We start from the raw sequence: 26,913 nt of genomic DNA on the forward strand, positions 1-26,913 counted from the left end.
TGAATATTATACTGTTCAGAAATACCATCGCATGGGCACCGAATAATTGATGAGGACCAATCTTGTCTCCTTGGGAACGTAACTAGACGAAAAAACATATTAAGCCTAAACCTTGTCAACAGATATTTCTCATACTTGGTCAGACAATAGGTCAGATATGGTTGGATGCCCTGACTACATTGAATACTTAGACTATGTCAGTTTGAGACTTTGTTGTTTTCTCGAACTAAACGTAGCTCTCTTAAGTGTGACAAACAGGACAGTCTCAAGGTCTTTCTTGTGATAGTATTTAATAGCTCAGGTTCTTTAAAATATATACGAAGATTCAGGTCCTTGAAAAAATTTTGTACAAAGGACAACCAAGGAACATCTGACAGTTGTCTAGACCCAAACAGTCTGAAATTAACATACGAGTTAGGCTACATTGTTCTGTTGTCGAAATACGGTGCCATAATAATATGGGCTGGATATTTATGTAATCAGCTATGTGATCCATGCCCAATTCAATATGACAGGCAAACGTTGGGGAACACCGTGGAACAGCCAGCAGATAGCAGATCAAAATATTCTTTGAGACCCTTTGGAAAACTTCAGGAAGAAGTTCCAGAGGTTTGGAGAAGTTTGGAGCAACTTTGGTAAAAAGCTCTATAAGTGGACCGACTCACTCTGACCAGCCAAGCCGACAACCATCAACCATGAGTTGGCCTGCCGCCCAGGTTCTTCCGGCTGAAAAGCTCCAGGGGTCCGACTTCCAGAGTTTGATCGGGCGTAGGTAGAAACCCAAGCTGGCGAACCCTCACCGAATCTGGCCTAGTGAAAATCATTGAGGGGCCCTGCAAGAAAAAGCTCTGCAAACATTTCTAATTCTGAACTTAGAAAAGGTGACCGGGCCAACCAGGAGAGCCAAGCCACCCACCATCAACTGTGTGCCAGCCTGCATCCCTAGCTCGTACCACTGGAAAGCTCCGCAGGTTGGACTTCCATAAGTTTGACTAGGAGTTTGTTGCAAGGCAAGCTGGCGAACCCTCACCGAATCAGGGGTGGCTGAGAGCTTCGACGGACCCCGTGAAGAAAAGCTCCAGAAAAGTTTCTAAGTCAGAAGGTAAAAACTTTGACCGAGACCTACCGCAAGGAGTAGCCCCTGCAGGGCTTCATCGTGGTCGGCCTGAAACTTTGACTTTGAGCAGATCCAGCATGACCAGATGTACCAAAAGGGGATATATGTTTCTATGTGCTATATCGTGCAAAAAATGTTAAAAGTCATATTTTTCGTTTCCCTGCATTGGATTTTTTTCATTTTAAAGAAAAAAATATTTTTTAATTGTATAAATTGGTGTTGGATTTTTATTGTGTTGTGTCTTAATTATTAACTCAATTGGTGTTTTTAAATGCTTTACATACCGGCTAACAGCCAAGCTAGCAAGGGTTGAGCATGAGAATACTTTTCAAAGACTGGTATGGAGCTATATATTGAGGTAGTGTCCTTATTGTCGGGACAGATATAAATTTGCCCCTACTATTAACCCACTTTCCAACATCCAGACCAAGCACTCTTAAACAATACTGTCTACAAGTATGGATGACATGTGACTCCTATACCCTGTAGTTTTATTTAACATTTCCTATACACAGATTTACACACCTATGATTGACTGCCTCTGTGTAGTGTGAATGCTGTAAAGTGTTGATACCCGGCACTGGTATGAGTGGCGCTATATAACTAATTGAATGCTTCTGAGAGAGTAGGTATGGAGACTTGGGCAGCACTATTAAAGGGAGGTAGTGAGGGAATCTGTGTCAGAGCTGGGTTGTTGAATACCAAGGCTGTCTATCTGATTTCATCTCTTGCCTCCTTTATCCACCAACATACTCTCCCTCCACATTATCTCACTCTTCCAGGTTCTTTCTCATCTTTGCTTTCTCCTTATTCTCTGTTTTCCATATTTCCCTTCCTCCTGCCAACAACTCTTGATGCCTTTCTCTTGTTCAGTTTTACAGTCTGATGGTTTAAATAATGTACCGGTCTCTAACAAAGAATACAGTTCGCCTCACCTGCAGACACCAACTTAAATTAAGCATCATTAGCTTGCAGCCCACAAAGTAAATGCCAGAGTGGCAATTCCGGCCCTTTCTGCATTGTATATCCTTCCTGAAGAGCAGATACACCCTTTTCTCTCCTTTCTGCAAGACACAATGATCCTAGCCTTCTCCCTTCCCTATGGAAGGGGGAAGTGTGCATGGCGATCGGTCTCTCCGAGTGCCAGGGAACCGCCCGCCATTGGAATATAGCGGGCAGTAATACAGTCATCAATGGTGGTGGAATTGTCAACGATGCGGTGATGTGGCAGTCCCACCACCATTATAATCACCCCCTGAGTTTAATGTGCATGCAAATCCAACATTACCAACCCCTGGTAAGTTGCACGACTAGTACTGAAAAAGTCCTATGGAGGTACCAATGACAAGGTGGACTGGCCTCAAGGGTCTTGTGACCTCAGTGACAGAGTCACTGTCGCTCTAGTGTGTGCTTCTTTGTATGCCTGCTAGCAAGACTGGAGATGGACTGCATGGATTGTGGTGGACAGGCCTTCAAGGTTAACCCACACTTGCCACCGTTAGGGTCAACCTGCTGGTGCTAAGACACCAGGGCTTCTGAGGTGTATCGGGCCTTCTAAGGTGTAGCATCGGAATGAGCTCTGTCAGGAGTGTTGACTGGTGGACTGGTCATGAAGGCTGAAAATGGTGCTCCAGTTCCAAATTTCGCAGCTCTGGCCAGAGTGCCACATCCTGTCCCCCACTGAACGCCATACTGCCCCACTGGGTTAAACTGGCACTGCCTTCAGCTACAACCCAATTGTGCTGAGACTCAATTCAAATTATGCATTGGACAAGAGTAAAATGCTGCCTGAAAAAAAGTAACAACACCCTGTAAAAAGCAAACACTGAATGCAAGGATGAGCAAAGCATGTGAAATGTAAGCAGGAACAACAAGGTTACCGTAAATGTTTTAAACTCAATATTCAGAAATCAGTAAGTGATTTTGCCTGAAAAGTTCTGGACATGACTACAGGACTAGGAAGGGCTGTTTCAATGTCCATTGCTTATATCATTATAAAATATAATCAGTTTGGTTTAAAAAAGACCAAATCCCTCAACACAGAGCTGTGGTACACATTTTATAGGCTAAAAGAATTAAAACAGTTGAAAACGCTCATATTTAACGTTTTCCAGTCCACCCCTCAACCAGGTATTGCAGTCCCTTTATGAATGGTGCACTTCCCCACCCTGGGAAAATAATGTTGTTCAAAGAAAGAAGATAAAAAGAAAGTAGCGCTTCACTGGAAAACTCTGTAAAGCAGCGCTAAGGTGCATGAGTGTAAATAACAATCTGGCCTATCTGCTGACCACTCTCTATTGCCTTATTTGGTCATTTAATAATTTTTCTTATTTTGATACTTTGTTCTCTCTGTCCCGAGGTTGTACTTTGGAATAGAACCATGTCAGAAAATTAGGACATTTCCAGCTAAAGTGTTCTGCTCATTTTTGGATCCATTTCACGGGGGAACAAATAAAGAAAATGAGAGGCAAGAGTATGTAACCGCTGTCTTTTGAAATCCGCACATAAAGATAAGCGAGACAGCGACAGAAAGAGATGGAGGAAAAAGGAGAGAGAGGGGGGAGGAGGGAAGCTACCAGAGGCTGAGCAGGAGAAGCAGACACTGCCCTTGCCTTCTCTGGGAATGACGGAAAAGAGACAAGAGTTTTTTTCCCTTCTCTGCCCTTCCCAGACTGGCCAAGCCTTACGGCAGGATAACAAAGGGCAGAGGGCGGGTGGCCTCTTTGACTGCAGGCAGGTGAATCACACGTCAAGTACAGGGCCATTAGGTAGCGCTTTCGCGCGCTAATGGCCCTGTGTATAACAGAAAGGAGAGGGGAAATTCTTTTGTTCCCTTGTCCCCCCCACCCCTGTCCCCCGTGTCCCCCCACTCCAAAATCTGGGGGGAATATGCCCCCCACATCCCCCACAGTTCCTACGCCCATGGTGATGAGGGACAGACGCGTGTCAGCAAGATGTAGTGGGATGACAGTGATGACCATGACGCCAAGAAACAGTGAACAGAAGTTGCAAAACGCAGCAGGTATTTCCAAGCTGGAGTGAGTGACGGTAAAGGGAGACAGAAAGGGGCAGCAAGCGAAAGTGGATGATAACAGTGCAGTCCGTGTTATCCAAAACCAGTGACGTTGTCCTTATCAAAATTCAGGATTTATCGCTTTCTCGATGGAACAGGGCTCTCTACCAACGCCCCTATCTATATTCTGATACAGTGTGTTGCAGTGGGGGGGGGGGGCTGAGAGTCTGTTGGCACTCTGTCAATGCCCTCGAGAAGCCCGGACCTTTCGCTCATTCTCTGTTGACACACAAACACACACACGTGCACAGCCGCACACACGCACACACAACAGTCGAAGATTATTGGGGGGAATTGCGGAAGGAATAGAGAGACAAGCAGGGGCCACTCGTCTGCTTCTCGGATCTCTGAGGACAGACAGGCTCAGCAGGTAATTCAGACTTCAGGAGGAGGCATTGCACAAACGAGAAGGAAGGGAAATCTACCCTGCCAAATCCCACTAATCCTAGGGAACCAGGAAGGTTAAAGCTCCTTGTTATGTTGCTGGTGCGGTGATTGAAGCTCGCGCCTTTCAACAGTGGGATACGTCACGTGCGCTTCATCTCATCCTCTCTTCCTGTGAACTTTTGTGGAAACGTTTTCGGCGGAATACGGGTATCTCTTGATGCAAATCCACTTACAATCCTCCCTCGCCCACAATTCTCTCAGTAGTGGCCTGCATGCTCGAGGGAGGGGGGTAGGTTGGGGTCGCAGGTGGGGAATAAAACAATTAAAAACAGTAAAACCTACCTGAGTGCCTAGTACCGCACCGCCTCCGCTCCTTGTCGGTCAGGCTGTACTGGTGCAGCTGCGGCAGCTGGGTCCGCGTGTTGCTGCTGCAGGAACCGGAAGCAGCCAACAGGCAGATTCCCTCCCCTACGCAAGCCAATCGTGATTGTAGGCGCAGCAGGAGAGCGCCCTAGACTGGACATTTTCTCTGCATAGAGGAAAAGGGAGAGTGGGCGGTCCTGTTTGAGGTCAGGGGGGGAGTGGCTTGCCCACTGTTGTGCGTACTGACTGTTTGGTCGGCCTTGGAGCCAACCAAACAGTCAGTACCCACAACAGTGGGCAATCCACTCCCCCGCTGCCCTTGAGCAGGACCGCCCACTCCAACCAGACACAGAGGCACTTCTGCTTTCTCGCAAGGCGAGAGGGCAGAAACATAAATGGCAGTTTTTACAGTTTATGTTTCTGCCTTCTCGCATCGCGAGAAAGGAGTTGAGCGACGCACCAATCGGGGAGCCACCACTGTGTTCAATGGGTGTTACTTTAGTTGTTCCCATGCAACACCCATGGATTTTGATGTTTCCCCAGATTGTTAGGGGCATGTGAACCTGGGGAAGCGCCAAATCCTTACGCCTCCATAGGTGAGGTGTAACAAGCGGAAATAACTTTCTTTGTCTTCATTTATTCCTCTTTCTATGTATACTGCATTGTGCAGCACACATATGGAAAGAGGAAAATGGGTCTCAGGATTGTTTTTGTGCAGGCAGTTGCCTCTTCCTGAACAAAAATAATCCTGCCGACAACACAGGCACTCTTGCGTCATGGTACAAGGGTGCCTGCTTAGGCGCTAGGCTGCTGAAATAGCTCCAACACTGGTGGAAAGGATACAAATGCACTCTTTTAGATGAATACGGTGCATTTCTGCTTTTTCAATTTGACTAGGGCAGTGCAGCAAAGCAACCCCATAAATGAGGCCTTGAATGTTTTGTAATACAATCCTAGTTTTCTTCCATCCTGTTACACCCATACTTCTCTTTGCTTGGAGTATGCTCACCCCTCTGTCTTTGTTCTTGATATTTCACCTTCAAGCCTTTTCTGATCCCTCTTGGATCTTTGGGTATAGGAATGAAACAGGCAGTTCTTCGTAGATCATGTTGTAGGCCTTTTCTGATTGCTGTTACCCGGTGGCCTCCTTGGAATATCTTTGGGGCCTTCCGTTTTTTTAAGCTGGTCCAACATTGTTGACCCGTTTTCATCTGACCTAGCAGTACTCAAATTGGGTGTCTACAAAGATGTTGATTATGTGTTATAGTACGTTCAGGTGCAGGCCCTGGATGTCTCTACTCCATATCTTATGCTTCTCTATATGCTACACCATGAGTTTTGTCCACATTACATAAAATGTTATATTTCCTTACAAACACGTAAAATGGATCGCTCTTTTTTTTCTTTATGTTGATTGGTCTTTGCTACTCCATGGTCCCCATCTTGGAATCCTGAGCTCCTCAAACTCTGCTAACTCAATCTGAGTAGCTGGCTGTGGTTACCTTGTACATTGGTCTTGCCTTTTTCCACTTGCTTTGTGCCTGCCAGCAACCTTTTTGTCTTGGCTTTTCTCACACATTCTTCCATAGCAGATTCCTCATGAGCTCCTCTTCAGCACATTTGGCCCAGTTTCTGATTGGAGGATGTTTACTGCGCGGATGATTTTTCTAGTCATCCAATACACCCTGGATTGGCTGTTGAAGATTAATGTAAATGTAAATGTACAGGAATTTATATAGCGCAAATCACCACTGGTTTCTAAGCGCTTGCTTAGGGAACCCGTCCTGGTATTCCCCTGTGAGATAGCCCCGGCAGGGTATCCGCAAGGTGAAAGCCAGGCATCCCGCCACGAGGGGCCGTTGTGGAGATTAAGCAAGCTATTGCCCAGGGTCGCAGAGTGTGCACCCATGAATCGAGTAGGCACCGGAGCGAGAATTGTCGAGTCCATGGACATTTTAGGACTCAAGACCCCGCTGAGCTGGGAATTGAACCCTGGTCCCGGGCTGACCTCTGCTTCCAGGTCTGCCTCCTCTAACCAGTGAGCCACACTTCTCCACTGGGCCTTATGTACTGAGAATGCATTTGGTACGACTGTTCACAATTTGCACAGCAACTTTTACCGAATGCATTGGAATTTTGTGAAGCCACATATGTATTAATAGCTCGGTTGACAAAATAACAAATCATAGTGGTGAGCTATTCAACCTACCTCGGGAATATTAATGAGATAGGTCGCAAATTGCTGCCCACCAGGATTTGCTGTCATCACAAGTATGATGGCCACCTGGGGTCAGCAGACAACCATGTTTGTGATGGGTTTTAAATAAAGCAATACGTTTTTAATGCATCCTGCTTTCCTGAAAGAGTATTCAGTGGTCCCATGGACCATTGCCAACTGCTAAAAATGTTTGTCAACATTCACAAAGGGGATGGAGTCACTTGCATATACGCCGTTTGCTAATATGGTATTTTAAGAAATCGGGCTATTAGTTATATGGCTGCACCGCGGAGAGCCTTGTCAGGTTTCATATTTATTGTTTTATTTGTTTCGAGACCTCATGCTGTGTCTTGTCTTTTGATGGCGCCCAGTCACACATGGGAGCATGCCCCAGCTGCCCTTGCTGGATCCCTGTGCTGCCAGCACACTGGTGGGCTACCACGGAAGCCAGCAGCTACTTTCCGGTCTTCCTGATCCTGTGGGCAGATGCAGTCTGTATGGTTTGCCTTCCCACTCCCCCACTCATGGACGCGGGGAAGGCTGCCTAGGTGGGGAGAGAGTGGTGGTACTCCTCCCTTCCTTGTTGTTGCTCAGTACCAAGAAATGCAGTACTGGGCCCTCTTCCCATACTGGTGAGGGAGTGCCCTCACGTGCTTGCTCTTCTCCGGGCCCAGGGATGGGGTCTTTGAACCCTGCCTGGTTCGGCAGAGAAGCACAATGGTGATTTCTCACATTGTCCTTTGCTTTGCCATGCCGGGGATCCAGGGATGGGGCCCCAGCACCCCCTAAATCAAGAGTACACCTGGGTATAGGGTCCCTGGGTGTGATGGATGAATGGGTAGTGGGCCCCATTCATGCTCTCTCACAAAGATTAACAAAGCCAGCTTCTTTGCACTGATCCTAGAGCACAGGCCTACCCTGGAGAAAAGGCAGGGCTTTCCCCGAACTGATCCTCAGGGGGTATAATGGATCCAGCCTCACTGATCCTTGGGGAGACCCACAGGTCCTGGGGCCCACTTGACAGAGTCCTTGGTCCTGAGTGGGGGTCAGGGGTTCCTCCTTCTAGTTCCCCATGATGTTCCCAGCATCCAGCAGTGAAGTGTAGAAAACTCCACGGGCCAGACAGAGTCTCCCCTTGTGCAAGAGTTTTTAAAGGGGAGAGGAATGTTCCAAAATACCGGCACTCCTGGCCAATGCTAGTGTGCCACATCACTTTTCCACCCTGCCCTAACACTCCTGCACAGCATACTGGGACAGTCCAAGATGGCGTCAGCCAGGAGCCACTGGTCACATCAGCACCTGGGGTCTCAGCTCCACCAGCCGCTGTTATCACTGCCAGGGACTTGCACACTGGAATTTCAATTCAATGGAATTCAATTACACTCCAATTTAAGATGTCAATGGTCTCTGTAGACCAAGGGGGAGTGCAACTACACTCTAAGTCAGTTCTCCACCTATGTGTATAATGGGGTACCACTACAGGCAAAAGAGTAAAGCACACTGACTTTCCCTATTAGTGTACACTACCCTTATGAGGCCTATCCCAGGTGAATACCTAATCCTGCAGAGTACCCATTGTTCCAGGCTACCTGTGTGCAGTTAGAGAGCTATGCACGACAGTATTCTCCCACGTGTGCAAATGTATGTGCACACGTGTTCATGTGTAACCAGCCAAGTGCCCCTTACCATTGCTGAGTTGCAGCGACCTTATCTTAAAAGGCAGAGACTGGCAGTAAACACACACAGTCCATTTACCATGTGATTACCATGAGTCAGACATCGGTAATGAGACTCATACACAGCAAAAAGTCCAAAAACCGGGTAATCAGAAAAGCAAAAAATCCAGGTGTACTGAAGGAGCAAAACTCAGTTGCAACAGTTATCATCTCCTTTGAGATGTTGATAAGTTATCAATGATTTGAAACCACAATGGGAGTCGCAAACCATTGATACATACCTTAGCAAATCAAAAAGTAGAAGGATGCCTTAAACACGCCCTTTCAAATTTTCGAACATGTACTCGAACACCTATTTTGTGATTGTGTAACCTGTTACCGAATTGCAATTTGAGATTTGAACATACCCAAAAGCTATTTTGTGGTCACAAAGGCTCAGATTATGCAAATCAGAGCATTTGCAATCACAAAATATCTTTGTACATAAGACACAATGTTCATTCTTTTGGAGACATTTTGCGTCCTCGATTGGATACCAACCCTCTGTTCTGAATTGGATACATTTGTGTGCTGTGCTCTAGAATGGATGCTGGTGTGGTGTTGCAGGCTACCGTTTTAAGTCATGTTTTTGAAGTTTTGTTTGGGATTGCAGAATAAACAGAATATCACCAGTGAACTGCTCTCCTGTATGCTATGATAAAGTGATGTGGAGGGTTATGTTAGGTGTCGCTGAATGGTTGGTCTTTTAAAATTGCCTGTAGTTAAGTTTAAAAAAATTGATGGATGGCATGCTAAAATGATTTATCACTATCAAAGGAGAGAGAGAGGACTAGGTAGCTAGTCCGTATCCCCAGGGTTTATATGTGAAATCAATAAGCACTAGCCTATTGGTGAATTAGCATGGACTCAAGACTGTAAGACAGGGTACAAACCCTTTTGTTTTTTCATGAAGCCCTCACCCACCAACCTGGTTGGTGGAATGCTTCATCATCGGGCCCACCCAGTGACACCGAGTGTGTCCCGGTTGTGCTTTGACGCCTGGATACAGCGGAGCAGGTATGTTTCTGAGTGTGCAGTGTAGTGACGTGAAGGTGAAAGTTTAAAAGCTATACAGGGATCCTAGTACCCAAGGGTGAATTATATTTTAATAACTGGGTCACTGTTAGCATTAAAAAAGGCTGATGGATGTTATAGGAATGTTAATTAGGGTCTCCTACATCCAGGTGTGGTCTACATGTTTTAGCCAGGCCTTTATGATTAAAACTGGCTTTCATCAGGACCAAAGTGGGTAGGTGCAGATTACTTAATTTTAAGTGATTGTGTAATTTTGAAAATGTGTAGCACTCGCTAAGGTGCTTTACATGTGTGAGGGGGATTCCCTCTTAGACCATTAGTTGGCTTGTTGCCAATTTAGCCCAATGGAGTAGTCCGGCAGAGGACTGGACCGAAACTTTCGGTCAGTGTCTGCGTTGATCCTCTTGTTCTCTCTGCGGCCTACACACTTTGGTCCTGAGGAAATCCCCATCACATCATTGCTAGCTTTGACATTGTTGAGCTGACTCTTGTGGGTGTGGGAAGTTGGGTCCAAGCATTGGATCTTGCATTTCGCTTCTTGAGAAACACCAGGTGAGACCCACAAGCAGTGGACCTGCAGCACTTTCTGTGCCACCCACTTAAGTAGCCCTTTAAAACAAGTCTCAGGCCTGCCATTTCAGCCTGCCAGCCGTTTAAAACTGCCAATTTGACTTGCAAAGTCTAAAACTCCCTTTTTAGGTCGAGCCTAGAGCCAGCGCTCATGCGCTGCTCTGCAAGACTTGCTGTGGTGGAATAGCGAATAGAAGCCCTGCCCACACTCCGCTCATATTTGCCATTAGATTCTGTCATTGTCTGTCCTAAATGCTGGCTTCTGATTCATAAATAGGCTTGTTAGTCTGTCCTAAGTACAGCCTCTTCTTCATTTGTCACCTCCCAGGGTGACTGGCCCCTTTACTTCAGCTGTTACATGGTTCGTCTTCTTAAATCTATGAACACTATTTTCTTTAATGAGGTTGGTGCCTTCTTTACCCCTAGCCCTCCCTCCTGTTGTCTGTGCCTTCTTTCCCCCCGCCCGCCCTCCCTCCCAATGTCCATGCCGTCTCGCTCCCCACCCCTCCCAGTTGTCTGTGCCTTCAAACCCCACCCCCCTGCCGGCCCTCCCACCTTCCGTTGTCCATCCATTCTCCTCCACCCTTCCTCCGGTTGCCCATGCCTTCAAAATTCCCCCGTCGCCCTCCCACCCTCCCATTGTCCGTGCCTCCACCGTCCACCATCCCTCCTTTTGTCCATGACGCCAACCATTTGCAATGCAATAGCTCTAGGATAAATGCGACATCTATTGCATTGCAAATGCTTGCTTTAATAGACTTCAGACACTGCAATTGTGCCCACAGGCATCCCTGCACTGAGCCTTGAATTTGGCAAACTTTAAAAAGCAATGAAGCTTGCAACCTTTTTAGGTCTCGCCTGTCGATGCGCATGCGCATCGAGCTTGCGAGACTATGGGGGCTTAACCACTCTTCAACTGACTTGCAAGGAATCGTGGCGATTCCTTGCAGTGCCTGTGACTTTTAAGCTCAATGCGCATGCGCATTGAGCTTAAAAGCTCGTGCACATCAGTTCCCTCAGCCGCACTCCAGGCCCCCGCTCCGCCCCCTCCCCTGCCCGCCGTGTCGCATTTCTCCTCCCCCCTCCCCTTATCTACCTTCCCTCCGTCTGTTCCCTCTCCCCGCTCCGCCCCCTCCCCTGCCCGCCGTGTCGCATTTCTCCTCCCCCCTCCCCTTCTCTCTCTTCCCTCCGTCTTATTTATTTAGTCCCAACGTGCTTTTTTATCTGAACATTGCGCTTTAGATTTCGAATACGCTCCGTTCTCCACTTCCCTCCCCCGCTTTGAAGTCGATCACTTTAGCCGTGAGACCACTACCTCTACTCCACATTAGAAAGGAATTTACTGACAACAGCTCCGATTTCTGGGAAACCTCGCTCAGTGATAGTAAAGGTTTTTTTTTTTTTTACCGGTCGTTATCGAGAAACAACGCAACTACAATCTGTGCCTAAAATACAAATCACCGCCGTTCAACATCGTTAGCTCCGCGGCGTAGACGGCATGTTGCAGAAATCCACGCAACTTTCAGGTGATACAAGCCATTCACAGGAGCACCAAACAGCCATCAGATTTGAATTCTGGTTTCCAAAGTAAGCCCGCTTTTCAACGTTGAACATACGATCCAGTGAGAAAGAATATTACATACGCCGGACATTGTGCAAAGTCGATATTGTAATATGGGTACTTTTTATTTTATGTTGCGACTTTGTAACCAATGTTCCCGAGTCCTTCGCTAGCTCGCCTACCCTAAACTATGTTTGCATCAGTACATGAGCAGAGAACTGAATATCGCTCTATCATTTTCGGAAATGTTAACTCTAATGTGTGAATACTGAATACTGAATAACGGGAACAACAGAAGAGCGTGGTTTAAAGACAAGCGCGCCGATACATGTTTAAAATTGCCTGAAAGGCATTCTCAGAAATTCAGCAAGCAAGGAATTGCAATATTGCCAGGCGCCCCCCGGCACGAAGCCGGATTCCCTGGTGCCGAAAACGAGCGCCCTGCTCAGAGGGCCATGTCCCCACAACACTCGGGCACGGCCTCGCTCCCGCGTGAAATCAAACTGAAAATCACTCCTCGAGCATAACACCCAAATGGCACCGACTTGCGCTCTACCCTACCCTTGCGCAACCTCTCAATGCATTTGGACGGCCCATTGACTCCTACAGGTAAGCTACTTTCATTTGCACTGCCAAACATTGACAAACAACTGCGTGGAGGCAGGCACAGCCCAACATCCGCGGTCCCGATGCCCCCTTCATCTCACGGCGACCTCTCCGGATCTTCAAGTCACTAACGTGAACCGGAGCCCTTCTCCTAAACTGACGACCCCCGCTGTGCAGACAGAACAAAGGCGCGTCCCCTGCATATGGCAGCGGGATGCTCGCACCACTAGTCACATATTTCTGTGAGGTGCCTCACCCTTCAAAGCTACACAAAGCGCGAACAATCTAAGAATGTAAAAATAATAGCATATTGCCCTACACAAAGCCAGGCTGTGGTCCGAGGGGACAAAGAGAACGAAACAGTCGGATCACAGCCTTAAATACCTCTGGTAAGTTTTGTTTCCTATACGTTTTGTTTCCCTTGCAGCCAGCCCTTTTTAGGGCTCGCCTGCTGTGCGCATGGCGATTCCACTGTCGATTTCTTTGAGTGCATGTGCTTTTTAGGTCATTGCGCAAGCGCAAGCCCTAAAAAGCGCGTGCACAATGCCACCAGCCGCCTGCCTGCCTCGCATTACCACATCAAAGGCAGCTTCTCAGCGTGCGCTCATCCACTAATTATTTACGGCCGGCCGGCCAATCAATTTTCTCTTTAATGAGAAAAGAGTGCCAGACCCATTTAAAGCAGTTATTGCCGAGTAGATATATTCATCAATTGGCTGTGAGCCTACAAAAACATGACATCCACCGCATCCACCACCACCGCATCCACCACCACCACCACACCCACCACCACTACATCCACCACCACATCCACTACAACCACCACCCCATCCACCACTACCACCACCACCGCATCCACCACCACATCCACCACATCCACCATCACATCCACCACCACCACCACATCCACCATCACCTCCACATCCACCATGACATCCACCGCCACATCCACCACCAGATCCACCACCGCCACATCCACCACCACATCCACCACCACTTCCACCGCATCCACCACCACCACATCCACCACCACTTCCACCACCACCGCATCCACCACCACCACATCCACCACCACCACCACTACATCCACCACCACCGCATCCACCACCACCACCGCATCCACCATCACCACATCCACGCATCCACCATCACCACATCCACCCATCCACCACCACCGCATCCACCACCACATCCACCATCACCACCACATCCACCACCACATCCACCATCACCTCCACATCCACCATGACATCCACTGCCACATCCACCACCACCACATCCAACACCACCGCATCCACCACCACCACGGCATCCACCACCACCACCACATCCACCACCACCACCACATCCACCACCACCACCACATCCACCACCCCATCCACCACCACATCCACCACCACCACATCCACCACCACCACATCCACCACCACCTCCACATCCACCACCACCTCCACATCCACCACCACCTCCACATCCACCACCATCACATCCACCACCGCCACATCCACCACCGCCACATCCACCACCACCACATCCACCACCACCACCGCATCCACCACCACCACCGCATCCACCACCACCACCCCCACCACCACTACATCTACCACCACATCCACCACAACCACCACCCCATCCACCACAACCACCACCGCATCCACCACCACCACCGCATCCACCACCACATCCACCGCATCCACCATCACATCCACCACATCCACCATCACATCCACCACATCCACCATCACCTCCACCACCACCACATCCACCATCACCTCCACATCCACCATCACTTCCACATCCACCATGACATCCACCACCACCGCATCCACCACCACTGCATCCACCACCACACCCACCACCACTACATCCACCACCACATCCACCACAACCACCACCCCATCCACCACCACCACATCCACCACCGCATCCACCATCACCACATCCACCGCATCCACCACCACCGCATCCACCATCACATCCACCACCACCACATCCACCATCACCTCCACATCCACCATGACATCCACCACCACCACATCCACCACCACCGCATCCACCACATCCACCACCACCACCACCCCCACCACCACTACATGCACCAACACATCCACTACAACCACCACCCCATCCACCACTACCACCACCACCGCATCCACCACATCCACCGCATCATCCACCATCACCACCACATCCACCATCACATCCACCACCACCTCCACATCCACCATGACATCCACCGCCACATCCACCACCATGACATCCACCACCACATCCAACACCACCGCATCCACCACCACACCCACCACCACTACATCCACCACCACATCCACCACAACCACCACCCCATCCACCACCACCCCCACATCCACCATCACCACCGCATCCACCACCACCACCACCACCACATCCACCATCACCACCGCATCCACCACCACCACCACTACATCCACCACCACATCCACCACCCCATCCACCACCACCACCGCATCCACCACCAACACCGCATCCACCACCACATCCACCATCACCACCATATCCACCATCACATCCACCATCACCTCCACCACCACTACCACCACCTCATCCACCATCACCTCCACATCCACCATGACATCCACCACCACTGCGCCCACCACCACTACATCCACCTCCACATCCACTACCACCACCACCCCATCCACCACTACCACCACCACCTCATCCACCACCACCACATCCACCGCATCCACCACCGCATCCACCATCACCACCACATCCACCACCTCATCCACCACCTCATCCACCACCGCATCCACCACCACCACATCCACCATACCCACCACCATCACTTCCACCCCCACATCCACCACCACATCCACCACCACTTTCACCACATCCACATCCACCACCACCACATCCACCACATCCACCACCACTACATCCACCACCTCCACCACCACCACATCCACCACCACATCCACCCCCACATCCACCACCATCACCACCACCATATCCACCATCACCACCACATCCACCACCACCATATCCCCCAGATCCACCACCACCACATCTATATGTGTGTGGCTCTGTGTGTGTGTAGGTGCAAATGCAATGTTCTTGGATTTTCGTCACAATAAAATACACTGAACATAATCTTCACAAAAGTTATTTACAAACGTTTAAGCTATTGCCATTATAAATTACTATAACTTTTATTTAAGTATTAATTATTTACAAAATTAAAAGCCATTGTTATTTGTAATATCAATACATCTAAGTCACGTAAATACAACACACATTGCATTACAAATGCTATAGGTGTCACATTTGCAAAAGTTAAAACTATTGACATTGTAACTGAAAAAGCTATTAATTTTGCTACTTTCAAAACCAACACATTAATAAAAAAAAGTGTCATTTACAATACCAATAGCTCAAACTTTCCTAATGCGAGACCTATTGCATTTCCAATGCTTGTTAGTCTTGGAAATCAATGTGGAGTGAGTAGAGGGCGTGTGTGTGTGTGCACATCTCACACAAGGGTGCTGAATATATGGCCCTGTCCCCAAACTTTGAAGTGTGCCTCTTCTCTTTGAATTTGCCACTTCTGTCTGGAGCAAGATTCCGGAAACCACTCACATAGCACCAAACAACAGCTCTGTGCTGCACATAGTGCCTAACAATACCTCTGTGCTGCACGTTGCCCCAAACAACCCCTCTATGCTGCTTTGTTTCATTGGTTTCTTTCAGGGATCAGAACTGCTCAGTTTCTGACAGCAAAAATGAGTGTTCCGAATTCGTCTATATAGAAAAAACAAACTGTAATATTTCTTCCTTATGCTGTTTTTATCAGCCCATTTAATCATGCCCCTCATTAAAGTGGATGCTTTTTTATATTAGCAGATTCGTTCTGGCGCAATGGGATACTTAACTCCGCAGTCTAAACGTGTGATCTTCACCATTTTATTGTTTTTTTTTTTATTATTCCTTCATTTCGTTAAGCTGCAAATATTCCACCAGAGGTGTAGCTTGGTCAGTAAGAGTGTGTGTGAAGGGGAGGGAGGGAATATGTGAGCTTCAGATTTCCCAACAATCATGAAGGATAAAATACATTTTACGAGAAGCAGGAAAGGGGGTTTACGGAGCAGTAGGAAGGGTAGAGGAGGGCGGATTCTGAGGTAACCATACAACTCCCAATATATGTTATAAAATAACCAATTCTAAAACCTTTAAAATAGAGACAATAGTGTTTGTGTTTTTGTCTGCATGTGTATGTAAAAATCCCAAGTGAAAGCCAAGTGAGTTTTCCTTATTTAGTCTTAGTTTTTTTTTGGTCGGTCTCTGAGACGAAATGTGGGACAGGCAGAGAGCCTTTTGCTTTGAAGTGACGACTGAGGGTGTTGTGGCCTCTTTAACTCTGGGGTGACCTCTCTGATTGTTAACATCACTTGGGCAGCTTGCTTCCATTCATGCACAGCATGTCTGTAAGGATGACCCCTGCAATGCACATGACAGTCACAACCATACATGCGCCCATGCGAGACCTATTGCATTGCAAATGCTTGTTATTATTGATGTCACCCCTAAAGAAGGCCATTAACAGCCATAGGGCAGGGTGCATTGTAATTGAAAAGATAGGCATGTACTTTTAAGTTTTACATGTCTTAGTAGTGAAAAACTCACAAATTAGTTTTTTTCTACTGTGAGACCAACCTCTCCCATAGGAAAGCATTGGATTACTGTATTCGATTTAATATGTTCTAACTTTTGATTGGTAGCAGATAGGAAAGTCACATTTGGTGTCTGAAGACTTGTACATTTAAATCCTCTTTAATGGTAAAGTCAGATTTTAAGTCACAATTCTGAAAATGCCACTTTTAGAGTGCATTTTTTGTCCTAACCATTTGGTGCTCTGCTGCCCTGCTACTCTGCTGCCTCAGTAGGAATGGCTGGACCTGCACCTTGAACCTTGAAGCCAGGACCACCAGAGTGACACTAAGGTCCAGTTGGCTGGGCTTCTGATCAATGCCACAGTGACAGCAAAGGCTACAACCATCTTGAACCCTGCACCTGGACCCTTGCCTGCTGTGAGTCCTAAACCTCAAAGTGGTGCCTCTCAGTACGATGCAACCCGACACAGGACCTCGCATTGCAACCCTTGCAGCTCTTAATTGGCATTAGAAAAGCACAATGTAACTCGACGCAGACTGCATCTCACAGCCCCTGCAGCTCATCATTAGAACCAACGCAGCACAAGGAATCTCGACGTAGGACCTCACATCACACCTCAGAACTACTGCTGTGCGTCACAACCCCCCTCATCAAGGATATAAGGTACAATTCTCGTCTGCCCTAACCTCATCCCTGGATCCTGCCCGCACTCCATTTCGGTCAACCCAAACTTGTGACTTTTTCCCGGTCCGATACGACCAGATAACAGTTTCTTTTAAGCACTATTTTTTTTACCTAAACCTTTATTATTGCATATTTATGGTTCTACTTTTTTAATTTTATTGTTTTGGTGTCAAAAAAATAATTAAAGTTTACTCTATTATTCTAAATAGGTGTGGAATTTTTCTTGTGTTGTGTTTTCACTACATTACTGTTTCAGTGCTGCATTAATAGTTAACCTGACTGCTTTTGTGCCAATCTAACAGAGGGTAATGCTCCGGTTAATTTAGTGACTTTAATGGTTCACCCTCATGAGGACTGTAGCTGCTGCTTGAGAAGGGCTCCCCCCCTCCTCAACAAACAACCCAATTTCTCATACAGAACAACAGACATCACCAGAATTAGTACATTCTAGACAAAATACTTGATGTTTAAGCTTCAATCTGTGGCATTTCCAGGCGTGAGTGTCTTCGAGAGGTCAAGCAGTAGATACCATGAAAAAACCAAGGTCTTAATCATATGAGGTAATACCTCCAAATGAAGCACCTCAGGTTGGCCACAAGCCGTATGGCAATACTCCCACCTCTTGATGGTGGTGAAAAGCTCCTTTTTTGTGTGTAAACCGCTGGTGCATTCTGAGTAGTACGTGGTGTTCCTCTAATCAATATGGATTTATTGTTCTCCACTGTCTGAGAAAGTGGGTAGAGCCTTCTCCATTCTGGCTCCCTCTAAACGGAATACTCTTTGTTCCAGTATTAGATGTATTTAATCTCATGTGATGTTGAGAAGAAAATTGAAAACGTATTTAGTTGGAAATACTTAACTACTTGAAATCACCATAGACAGTGTGCTCATTAAAAGTCCAATATCACAACACACCTTCATGCAGGCATATTACACATGAAATTTAAATATGTAGGAATTAGCAGAGTTATTCAACTTCATCAAGCAATGGGCAAAAATCAACACTTGGGGAAATGAAGTGGGCAGAGCTCAGTAGGGACCAATGCTACATTGACCTTTTTGACGGATTACATTATCTATAGGTGAATGTGGCTGTCAACTAAATAAAATTAGGAAGGTTTCAATTCAAGCTATTAGTACTGCAGACAAATCACTTCAGGTGCAATGCAACACATGGGATTGCAATCCCCCTGTTAAGGTGTGCGTATTTTAATAAATTAATAGTGCACTTTACATATAATAGCAATGCAGTGTTATATACCTGCAGGTTCCTGGTGAATAGACCAACTGAAGACCCTTTCTGAACCTTAATTACTATGCTAACGAGCAATGGAGACTACAATCTCACAGATGCTATTTGGGGAACGATCGGAAAGGGAGAAAGAGAGAGGGGGAGAGAAGCACTGCATTGGAGAACACTTTCGGAGTGGACTCTGCACCGTTTTAGAGCAGTATGGGAAGCCTCACTGGTAAGAGTGGGGGAATTCACTGCACCGGTTCCAAGGAAAAGGTCAAACAAAGATGAGTATGAGGTGCAGATTGGTGGAATATTGTAGTAACACAACCTTTTGCACCGCAATTAACAGCACATTAACAGGTACTGCCTCCATGTTTGCCAGATCCTTTAATACTAGCTCCACTGTTTCTGTCCATGAAATGTCTAGCAACCAGGAAGTTAGTAAAACCTGTAAGCTTGCACTAGGTTAGCGGTCTAGTGTTTGGGCCTTCACGGTTTCCCTTGAGTCATTCTCCAAAGTCTCCAACTCATCCTATTGCTGAGTCCTGACAGTACCCTCAACTCCCGAAGATAGACTGATCTTTGAGGCACTTGAAGACAACAGGATTTGAGTGGACAGCAAAGAGGTCAAAAGAAGAACCATAATGAAAGATGTTACAAGAATGCTGACGCACACACATACACAAACACACACACACACATAAACACACTCAATACACATATACACTCACCATCGCTTTGCTGGATGGAGTAGCTATAAAATACACAGGTACACCCTTAGGGCCAGATGTAGGTCAGCCAATACCGGTCGGTAACGGGCCAAAATCGGTAAAATCGGCTGTTACCGAGCGGTATTGCGAGAATGAGATGTAGGTGCCCAAAAAAAACCGAATCGGTAAATTTCAAGCGGTAAAATTCCGACTCGGAAATAACCGATTCGATATTTAACGAGTCGGAATTCACCGATCGGATGAATACCGACTCGGTATACACCGAATCGGAAACTAAGGAATCGGAAAACATGGCCATCGAGATGTAGGAAAGGGAAAAATACCGAATTCATCCAAATTCGGTATTTCTGAGTCGGATTTTACCATGGACTGAAAGGTGGTGGTAACCATGTGGATGCTATAAAAAGGCTCCCAAAATGCAACCCTCCTGTCAAGATGGCTGCACTCTATGTGATAGCGAGGAGGCGAAGGCTACGGCTGCAGGACTGAGGGTATGGCAAAGGGAGGAGCAGGTGTACAGGCAAAGGATCACTCTGTTCCAATTGACTGAGCCTGAGATACTCCAGAGGTACAGGCTGCACCCCAATACCATCATGGACTTAATAAGGGGCCTCCACCCATACCTGGATCATCCAACACCCAGGGCCCACGCCATACCTCCCCATGTCCAGGTGCTGTGCAGCATACACCTGCTTGCCTCTGGGAGCTACCAGAGTGTGATAGCTGCAGTAGGAGGAGTATCCCAGAGCTGTCTGTCCCGATTCTTCCGGAAGTTCCTGGATGTCATGACTCAGAGAATGGGAGACTACATTCAGTTCCCTGACACACCTGCGGAACTTGCCAATACTAAAACAGACTTCTATGGACTGGCTCACTTCCCACATGTGATAGGCTGCATCGATGGCACCCACATTCCCCTATGCCCACCTGCAGCCACGGAACACATATACAGAAACCGTAAGTCTACGCACTCCATCAACGTGCAGGTGATATGCAATGCAGGGAACATCATCACCGACATAGTAGCTAAATTTCCTGGGAGCACGCACGACTCCTACATATTCCAGAACAGTGGAATATATAGACGGCTTCAGAATGGTGATTTTGGAGATGGTTATCTGCTAGGTAAATATGTAGCACACACCCTGAAATGTATTTCTGCTCCATGTGGAATGTGTATGAAACCCATGTACCTCTTGTTCTCTCCCAGGTGATAGTGCATATGCACTGCGTTCCTTTGTGCTGACACCGTACCTGAACCCAACCAACAGAGCAGAAAGGCGATACAATGTTGCTCACAGGTCCACCCGCAATGTTGTGGAGAGAACCTTTGGACTCCTGAAGAGCAGGTTCCATTGCCTCCACAAAAGTGGAGGTGCGCGACAGTACACCCCCCTCCTGTGTTGCAAAATAATAGTGACCTGTGCCATATTGCACAATCTTGCTACCAAAAAAGGCACAGAGGTGGAGTTGACACATCGTGAGAACATAGAGGAGGACCAAGAACATGCTGATCCCCAGGCTACAGGGCCAGCCGCAGTAGATGGCAGATTGAGACGGAGTGAAATTACACAACGCTATTTCTAGGTAAAGTATGACATACACACAGGTATACTTCCAGACATGAGTAGTTTATTCCTCACTACTCCTTGATGGTCACAAGACAGTACGTGAATGTCACTGGCTGCACATACTCAGTTGCTCTCACTGTGTGCATCAGAGTCAGTTCCCTGCATTGTTCATTTCTTGCGCCCTCGCACCACATTGCGGGACTTAGGTGCCTGTCCTTCAGGTTCCCTGATGGTGCCTGACTCACCATGGCTGTGCCTGCCGCTCCTGCGCACCTCCTGGACAGGTGTACTGGAGCCACTCCTGCTGGTTGACCCCTCAGTCTCCTCCACACCCGTGTCACCAGCATGACCTACGTTTGAGGTCAACATCTGCTCCATTGCAGAGGTAACTGCCCATGCCCCGGGTTAACTTAGTGCAGCAGTGCTCTATAGCCTCCTGCATAGCAATGGAGCGCCTGCAGAGGAGAGCTGTGTTGGCAGCAAAACTGTAAATGGCCTTGGTCTGGTCGCGCATGTACTGCTGTTCCCTTGCACGCTGAAGATGTTCCCTATCAAGCTTGTCCAAGAGGACCCCCATGTAGGTTGGAATGTCTGAGATCCCCTGTGCAATCAGGTCCATGCTACTAGCCATTTGGGTAATGCCCTTGTCCATGTTGGACATTGTTGCGCTCAAACCGCGCACCTGGCGCTGCATGGCTTGCAGCGATTTGGCGTGCTACCGTTGGACCTTCACCATCGTGCCCTCCAGCCCACAGAACACGCTCTCACCATCCTGGCCCTCCCCACCATCACGTGCCCTCCTGCCAAGGACAGTAGTGCGCGCAGAGCCAGCAGACATAGTTGTTCTTGGCCTGTCAGGCACTGGTGCTCTCTTCTGGGGGACATCTTCCTCATCCTCTGACTCAGAGGTCTGCAGGATCCTCTGCGGGGGCTCCGCCTGGCTACTTTCCCCTACCGGCATGGGCGTATTTGTGAGGTCTGGAGACCCAAACAACAGAGGGGACATTGGGATTGGTGTAGTGGGTGGGTCTGGGGTTGAGGGGTCCTGGGTAGTGTCGTCTCCACCTTCTCCTGCGCTGTGACGATGTTTCCTTTTTTCTTTTTCCCCTTTTTTAGATGGTGGTGCCCTCTCCTCCCTCGGCGGTGCAGAACTGCGTGACGACTCTCCTGTGGAATGAAATTGACATAGTGTCAATGTTGTAGTTTGTCTGTGTGTTTTTCTTAATTAAATGTAATGCACACCTTTGCACAGTCCACATTGCTTGTATGGGGGTGTGTGTGGCATGCCTTGCTGAGTCATGTGTGCTGTACTTTGCTTCTGTGTGTACATGACTACGTCTACCAGGATGCATTGCTGCAAGTATTTCTGGCCTCTCCTGCTGTGTCATGTGTGTACACAGTGGTGTGCAGGGTTGGGATGGGTGGGGGTGCATGTGGGTACATGCCTCTTACCTTGTTTTTTGGCTGATTTAGCGGTGCTATCCAGGTCTCCAATCCCGTGGATGCATTCAGACTCCATGGTGGATGCAACTTGCTCCTCTATTGGTGTGAGTTTTGGGGCTTTGGCCCTGCCACCTCCTGTCAGACCGGCATCCTTCTTCTGTCCTGCTATCTTTTTCTTGGTGACTATACGCAGGTCATACCACCGTTTCTTGATGTCCTCAATGTCCCGGTGGGTGACTCCTATGGCATTCACTTTGCCCTGGATAGCTAGCCATATGTTGCGCTTCACAGTCTCTGCAACATGCAGAGACTGCCTCCCAAATATTTGGCTGTAGTGGGTGACAATCTCATCCACAGTCACCTGTAGTTCCTCTTGGCTGAACTTCTGCTTCCTTTTCCTCTCAACAGCATCCTTCTGACCTTCCTGTGCCTCCATTCTCTCAGTCTGCTGGCCTGTGAATGCTGTGCTCCTCTCTCCTCTGCAGATTTGTTTGTACAGTTGGTTTCCACCTGCATGGGTGGGGCCACTCCCAGGTACTGGGGTGTGGTGCCTCTCTCTCATTGGTTGGATTCACAGGGCCTTGGCTGGGGTGGGTGTGGGCTCTCCCTGATTGGTTGACAGGCTCACATGGCAGATTTCAAACTCCCAAATCGGTATTTACCGAATCGGTAAAATCCGAGTCGGTGTAATCCGAGTCGGATTTTTCAGATTCTGTGATTCCCATTGATTCCTATGGGCAATGTGGGCCATGGGTTAGCTTGGGTTTCACCGAATCGGATTTTACCGAATCGGACATTTCCGAATCGGTAAATTACGATTTGGCTTACCGGGTCATACCGAGTCTGTAACTTTTAACGATTTTTTACCTACATACCATTTTCCGACTGGGGAATACCGATTCGGTGTGAGTCGGTATTTTCCATTCGGTAAATGGAAATTACCTACATCTGGCCCTTAGTGCGTTAGAAGACAGTCGAACAAGAGGTATTTTCAGTTTTTGTATGACCCGAGAAATCTTGACTCCAGCCAGCCCTGAAGATGCTGTGATGACGCAGCACACAAATATCTGACATGCAGAAGCATGATTCGCATTTATTAGAAATAAAGTTTCTGGCACTGTGCCAGATCTTTAAGTATGAACATTTTTATGAGCTTCTCTTCTAAATGGCCTGTATAACGTATGACTTCTAGTGTCGTAAATTGAACCACATGGCCTCATTTAAAAAAAGATTTCATAGAGGATTACCATCCCCCAAGTATTAGCACGATTGCCTAGAGCAACATGGAACTGAAAGTAAAATATCGTGTTTTCCAGTGTTAACCTTTTGACATCACGCAGATGTGGTGGGGCAAATAATAAGATGAATATGTCAAACAAGCTCATTTTCATGGTACTGATAAATTAATAAGATATGGATTTGAGGTAGAGGTTGAAACCCACAAGCACAATTTGATATATACAACATGGAATGAAAGCCATAAGTGGCTGAGATGACATCTTCCCCTTTCATTGGTGATACACAAACAATAGATTAAGGTGTGACAGCGTATGCAATGGTAAGTGGCAAGAGCAGGTCCTACCCATGGGTGTTAACAATTGGGAAATTGGTCAAATGACAAAGAAAGGGTGAGAGAGCATGATAACGTCTTCCATTCAGAGACTTGTTTCTCTGCTGTCAGATCCTGTTTTTGAGTCTTTTGGAGCTCATATGATGCAGTCAAGTGCTAGTTGTCAGTACATTGGCCAAACACCACTTGGCATCAGGCAGTACATATTTAGTGTGCTGTCTGCATACTCTATACGTGTCCCAAGGGGTGGGCGGAGCTCGCGGTGTTCAACTCCATGAAATTCCACGGAGTGATCTAAAAACTTTGTGAAATTCTGCAGAGATCCGAGTATAGGTGGAGGGCTGTCCAGTTCGATGAATCTTTACTTCAATTTCATTCATAACATTTGAGCCATTCACGATTGAATTAACTGCAGTGCCAAAATATCACAATTCATCTTTTTTTTACTCACCATAACGTTTAGGCTCCAGGACAGGTGATCTTGGTTTCCTGGGTGATGTCCCCACACCCAGCAGGGAGTCTAGAAGGCCTTGACCCCTAGTCCTTGTCACAGGTTCAAGTCATGCAGAGCATCTCCTCCTCACACCGCTTGTCTGGCTGCTTGCAGATGACAAATTGTAGGGTCTCAACCTCCCCTTCTCATAGTTAATTTTAATATACCAAAATGTGATTTAGGATCTGAGTCTTTGACGATTTTGGTTGGATTTCTGCTTCCTCTGAAGTGTCCACTTCTCTTTTTCATATTTCCCCTTGAATGGATGTCTGTCACAGCAGGTATGAATCCTAAGCTGAGTGACCCACAATACAATACATGGGAGTGACCAGAGTTCACACCAGGATGTCTGCCAGTGATATGTGCATCAGAAGTTTAACCCCAGGCTCCCAGCCCAACTCTTTATGATTCCCTTATGAGCCCCATCTCCTAACCTGAGATGTGTAAAGACCCCTTCCTTGTGATCTGTCACTGAGTCAAAAAGCAATGTTTTGAAGTGTAAAGGGAGGGCGCCTTTCATCCAGTGTGTCCGACCTAGCTCACAGGAATGCAGCAATACACAACTCTGTCTAGGGAGATTTCCGCACTCCTCATGTCTTTACCACTGAAATCTGGGTTTCCCAAAATAGAACAATGGGTCCTCCATGTAATGTACCATTGCAGGTACACTTGCACTCGTTGCAGTGCCTCAGTGCACGTACTCTCCATTGAAGTTACCTCCATGCACTGTGCCACTACAGTGACACTTGCATTCAGCACACACAGTTATTCTGCGCGCATTGCACTGTACTGAAGCCTTTATGTAGAGTACCAGAATGTGCTATTCACAAACATGCACTATGCCAGCACACACACTCACCATGTGTGTGCTACCCAACACTTCACCCTTCATGTACTGCACTTCACGTCAGCACACAAAGACCAACCACAAGCTTTCATTGGGTATGCACTGCACAGTACTGCATCTTTCATGTCATGTATTACTTGTAGGCATACATACACTCAGCAGATGCACTAACCACATATATGGTACACAATACTGTTTTATCCCTGCACTGTACACTTTCCAGACACACATACGACTAGCACAGAGTTACTACTGTTGCGCTATTAAGCACTCCACATCTACCTGATGTAGGTCAAGGATGAATTAAGCATACAGCAGCGGAACCTTTAAAAAGTTGAGTGAGTCTGTAAGCCAAACTCCAGTGTCAGAGGGTAAAATGGACCTGTCATGGCGTACATGCATGATCCTTGTTTTCCTATGACAAGAAATCAGCATTAGGGATCCAGACAACAGTACAGTTTGGCACTCAGGGCAGGAATACACATCTCTTACCATGCAGAGAACATTTCCGTCCCAATACCAAGAATGCCTCCGTGACATAAAGTAGTTTGTAGTGCAACTTTGTGTTATTTTAGGGCTACTAGCCAAAATGTATTCAGGATTTGCGCTGGAAAGTAAGTCCCAAAGCAACACTTTGCACCAGGTTTGCATTGCATTTGCTATGCAAACCAGGCGCAGAGTGTTTGAAGATCTGCCCTAGAAAGGTAATACAATGATTGCGGTGTCATACTAATAAAATTGTATTGCTATCTTTAGGGGCTCTTTTTAACAATCTTACAATAATACAAGATTGTGAGGAATAAACAATAAGACTTTAAACATATGCCTTTCAATTTGTATGCAGCACTTTGATGCAACTTCATCAGGGACGTATCTTGATCACTAAATCTAGAAGGGGGGTGAGCTTAAGATTTTCCAACACGCACATTGACATGGAATGTTAAAGTACAATATAGACACGCAGGGTGCATGAGAGGGGCTTTATGGACAGGGGGAAGGGCGAAGAATTCTGATGGGTGGGGTACTAGGCGGGAGAAAATAC

The sequence above is a fragment of the Lissotriton vulgaris genome, chromosome 9 (assembly GCF_964263255.1).
Source record: "Lissotriton vulgaris chromosome 9, aLisVul1.2, whole genome shotgun sequence".
Lineage (NCBI taxonomy): Eukaryota > Metazoa > Chordata > Amphibia > Caudata > Salamandridae > Lissotriton > Lissotriton vulgaris.